We start from the raw sequence: 5746 nt of genomic DNA, 5'->3' as shown, positions 1-5746 counted from the left end.
TATATTATAGAACTAAGCAGACACTTAGAGTTCCATGGGAGGGAGGATTGGTGTCTGAATAGAATAAAAAAGATTGGAGAGTGGAGACATATCTGAACTCTGCCTCTGGGTAGTGTGGAGTTAGATTCTATTTCCCTCTTTTGTAGCCAGAAGAGGTCAAGTTCAGGCCCCATTTCATTTCTTCAATACTGGACTTGGGCATTTTGAATGAATGTTTGAGAGGTTCCAGTTGCTGGTATAATACCAGCAGGGTGAGGATTCACCATTAAAAACCCTTTACATTTCTCAGCACATAAGACTCTTCAGATACCAAGGAAAACATCTCTTTGGTATTACTCCTATGGGATGTTCATGTTGAAATATGCATTGTTAATTCTATTTTCATTACAAAAATTATTCTATGATAAATTCATTTCCAAAAAATGATCGTATAGGTAGGATTGCAAACTCAGTGATGCATCTTGAATTCATTTGAAGAACAATGGTGTTTGTTGACACAAATCTATGCTTGTATGTCAGTGGATATAGTGATTTATTTTGCAAATTGCACAATGAGACAACTTTGCTTGCTGAAAGCAGAGGACTTCTAGCATTTACTGAAGATGATCAAACACTACAGCTTTCAGTTAACAGTGCACTGCAATGTGAAAAAAACAAAAATCCTCGCAAGTGGACTAATAAATGATATTATGATAAATGGAGCAAAACTGAAGACATCAATGATTCCATTTTACTTGAATACACAACTATAGAAGCAGCTGTCAAGAAATCAAATGACGTATTATGTTGGTCTAATATACTGGAAAAGATGTCTTTTAAGAATTAAAGAGCAACGATGTGATTGTGAGGATCAACTTGCCCCTGACTCAACCCCGTATATATGCATGAAAAAGCTGAGCAATGAATAAAGAAGGCCAAAGAACAATTGATACCTTTGAATTGCGCTTTTGGCTAAAATGATTGATGATACCATAGACAAAGTCAGCAGTTCGAAACCATGAGCCATTCCATGGGAGAAAAATGTAAAGATTTACAGTCTCATAAATCGACAAGGGTAGTTCTCTTTTGCCCCACAGAATAGCTATGAGTTGGCATCAACTCCATGGCAGTGAGTTTGGCCTTTAAGAGTCAGAAGAGTTTGTCTTATAAGAAGTACTATAAGGATGCTTTGTACAAGCCAGAATGATAAACCTTTGTCACATGCTCTCCTTGCCTGTTATCCACAGGGGCCAGTCTTAAGAGACGAGCATTGAGCTTGTTAAAGTAGCTTGTCAGTGAAAAAGGAAGACCCTCAACCACATATATTGACACAGTGGCTGTAACATGGGCTCAACCATAGGAAGAATAGCCAAGATGCTGCAGAACTGGACAGGCAATGTTTTGTTCTGTTGCACATAGCAAAGAGACCATGAGCTGGGACTGACTGGATCCCACACAACATCACTTTGTGCATCAGAATTTCCAGTACCAGTTTCAGTTTACATAGTGAAAAATGATTGCATATCAACAATAATTTGACAAAGATAATTTTATAATTATAACCTTATTTTGTTTATAGACAAATAATGATATCATTTGAATGAGATTTACCTTTCAATTAGTGCTGTTTGTGTAATGAACGTTAAAGGCAAAAGAAAACTTTCTTTGTAAAGTTCACTTTTTTGTATTTAGTCTTACTTATCCATTTCTAGTACACTATGATGAATTGCTTTAACATTTTTATGTGTACAATTACTTATAAAGGGACTCTGATGGTGTTCTATGGTAAGCATTGGACAAGATCAGTGGCTCACAAGTCGCTAGATGCTCCTCCAAAGACAGATAAGGCTGTCTGCTCCTGTAAAGATGTACAGCCTTGGAAACCCTCCTTAGGGTCACTGTGAGTCAGAAGCATAGTTAGCACCTGATGACTAGTCAGTGATTCCTAGATAGATAATTTTTGCATAAATAGGAGCAGTTCACCTAATTCCTGATTGACATATACATAATGCTACTTAGTTTTAATAAACCAAACTTTTCTCACAAAATCATTCAAATGGTTTCTCATGAGCAATTAGAGGGAAAAGGTTTCAATTTTATTCACTGTTCTATTTGTGATTCTAGCAGTTAGAGTAGATTCAGTATGTAAGTCCTATCAGATTGTACTTTTCTCTCGCAGATCCTGGTGTATCTGAAGCACATTATACTTTCCTATTACCTTCCTTAATCATTTAATTTTAGAATCATTTAGATTCATTGTAATTACAACATATAAAATTATACTTGTGTAATAATTTTTTCACATGACTTTATCATGAGATTATTTATTCTTTATATCTTTATCTTTACATATTGCAAGAGTCTAGTTCCTGAAAAAAGGACTCCAGGCTTGATGAAGTAGAGGGGCAGTAAAAACATGGATGATTCTCAAAGGGACGGATTAACACAGCAGTTGGAAGCAATGGACTCAAGGATAACAGCAGGTGGCACAGGACTGGGCAGTCAATGCTCAGCTTGTTTTACATGTTTCTATGAATCAAAACTGACTGAAAGACACCTAACAGCAGTAGCATAGCTTTATAATTTTCTTATTTAAGAGACAAATTATCTAAACAATGCAGTTAATCTTTTTATATGAATGAAACATTTCAAAATAAAAATGCATAGTCCAGGAAAATCTTAAAAAGCCAATCAGTAAGAAAGTAAACATTACTAAGCATTTTATTTCCTAAGTTAGAGAAAATTGCTAAAGCAATATTACACAGTCATTTCACTGCATATTATACAGAAAGAAACTAAAATGGAACAATTATTTACTCCTTATAAGATAAATATGTCCGTTAGTAATCAACTGCCTCACATCAACACTAGATAAAGTTAAGCTTGGTATATCGATTAGCATCTATAAGTGAGAAGAATTAATGCATGCGTAAATTTAAAAATTGCTACCAGAATATTCCAAAACACATACCTTATAATGTTTTTAAATGTTTTATAAGTATAATACTAATTTGTATATGTGGCCTACAATATTTTTAATCTTCTAAAATTTTACATTTCCAGTTATTCCTTTAAAAGAGAGAAAACTTTCCTAGTTAATAAAAATCACTAATTTTCATTCATCTTTAGTTGTGAATGGGTAAAGACAAAATAAAATGAGAAAGGGGGTAATAAAATTATTTTTCTGAAGGACATAATGAGAAAAAAGATATTAAGGGTATGAATAAATGTTGCATATTAAAAATAATAATACAAGAGAAAATATTTTTAAAAACAAGACGTTAAAGAAATAGTGCAAAATACTGTTGCATACAAACACTGTCAATGCTGAAGTAAAAACATTTAATCCAATTAAGTAAAAATGGATACCATTCTGATATGAAATTGACAACATCTATCTAATCCAATCTCAAGCTAACATGTAAACAACTGAAATAGGCATATTGCTTTGTGATTTATGAGTTTATTTTAAAGAAAGGAAATTGGGACAACTTATTAACAGAGTTTATGATAATCTGATATTTATTTTACTTGCTTTATTTTTGCAATGTAGAAGCCAGAATAATGAAATAAATAGAGATTGAATGGGGCTCAACAAGCTGTCATATCTTTTTATTGTTCTAAAACTATAGAAAACATAGTCTCCAATTTATCATATTTACTGTGTACCATTCAGGAATACCAATTGCATCAATAATCTGACGCAACCTTGACCAAGCTCTGTTGCCAAATTTTCCATTACCATAAATGCTTTAGGACTTTAGATATCTCTATAGGATAGAATATTGTTTTTGGTTTTCTCTCATCTGACAGAAATATGACAAATATATGCAGGCAATTTTATAGGCTTAGATTTGGTCCTCACTATTGCAAGAGATGCTTTCCTAAATTCCTAAGGGGTTTATTCAGTCCCCTAATAATAATATATCCAGGGACTAAACAGATGACACATAGGTAGCTTGTAGATACAAAGGTATCTACACAAATGACAAATGACACATAGGTAGCTTGTAAGCTACTCTGAACCTGAATCATATTTCCATTTATTACAAAGCTCCATCCCCACTTGTCCATCAATTTCTCATACTGTAGTAGATTGTCTGTTGCTGTGATTATGGTAACTAGGTTGTGGGGAACAGAAGGCTTTCTCTTAAGTTGTCTCCCCAAAATATATGCCAGATATAGCTTGAGGATGACTGTTCACTAGGTGGTCAGCGAAAGTAGGTCAGAGGTTTTTCTCCCTAACATCAGCCATCTAGACTATTAGTCTGACTCACCCTAAGTAGGGCCCACTCCCTTCTGATAATGATAATGGTTGTCTGTTTACTTGTAGGAGATACCAGAGAGGGCAAACCCGCCCAAGGATGACCAAGGTTAGGTAGCCATTATCAGCTGTCTAGATCAAGCAGACACCACTGTTTATCCCACAACAAATGTGGGCACACCCCTAGGCCATCCCCCTCCTATTGATTGTATTGCCTATGTCGCTACCCCTTCCGGTGACTTAAGTTATTGTCTGCTATCAGGGTACTTGCATGCCTCCCAGAATAGTAGTTGTCTGTTTTATTGTATGAGACACCAGAATGATCAAACTTGTTCAAGAATGAAATGTACTGCCCCTTTCTGTGATGTATGACTCTGTAATCAGATCCCCCTAAAGTGATATGATGCGTGGTTAGCAATAAATAATGAGGCTCCCTGGTTCTCTGGAGGGTGGCTGGCTGAGAGCTGGCTAAGGAGGATGAGGCAGCTAGCTGTGCCTACTCTGACGGCTAAGCCCCCTCCACGAGGACCATCAAGCGGGGCTGAGGTTAGTGATGCTACCATGAATTGCATCTGACTCCATTACTTGACTCCATCCTTTAACTCTCATGCTCTCTATGACTTTACTATAATCTTTACTTATTATCGCTGTACAATTGCGCCTACTGAACCTGTGATGGTTTGCGGGGTTCCCTCTTCCCTTTAACCCCACACTAGGTCACTGATATTTTGAAATACCAATAGGTGAATTGAAGAACAGGTTCAGGGTAATTTTCAGACTAAGAACAGACTGAGAAAAAGGAATAGGCTTTCCACTTCTAAGGGATTAGCCACTGAAAACCTTATGAAGAGCGACTAACAATTGGAAAATACAGCGCTGGGACGTGAGTCCCTCGGGTGCTCCTCTTGGAGCGCATTGAAATACAACTTGAGAAGAGCTTTCTCCTCGAAGAAAAGTCAACCTTAATGAAGGGGACAGAGTGAGTTTCTGAGATCTTTATTTAGACATGGAGCACAACTCAAAACGAGAAGAAATAACAACTGTGAAAATCCATTAATCATCAGAACATGGAATGTAAGAAGGATAAATCTAGGAAAATGGGAAGTCATAAAAATGAAATAGAATACATAGATATCAATACTATGGGAATTTTAAGCTAAAATGGATTACTATTGTCCACTTTGAATCAGAAAATCATAATGATCACTATGCTAGAAATGAAAATTGTAAGCGAATTGGTGTTACTTGGTCGAAAAGAACATTTCAATATATGCCATTGAAGCACAATCAGATAGTCTATCTGTGATAGACTATCATCTAAATATATTTTAAAATTCACTTCATACAATTGTTATTCAAAATGTTTTACATAAAAGTAAGACTAACAATGAAGAAATTAAAGAAATATACAAAATTCTTCAGTATGGAATCAATGAAGTATGCAATCAAAATTCATGGATAATTATTGGCATTTGGAATGTAAAAGTTGGAAACAAACAAGAA

This window comes from Echinops telfairi, unplaced genomic scaffold (genome assembly GCF_000313985.2).
Source record: "Echinops telfairi isolate 266 unplaced genomic scaffold, ASM31398v2 ScPeMD7_7469;HRSCAF=8507_1, whole genome shotgun sequence".
Lineage (NCBI taxonomy): Eukaryota > Metazoa > Chordata > Mammalia > Afrosoricida > Tenrecidae > Echinops > Echinops telfairi.
Note: the sequence above shows the minus strand (reverse complement) of the source record.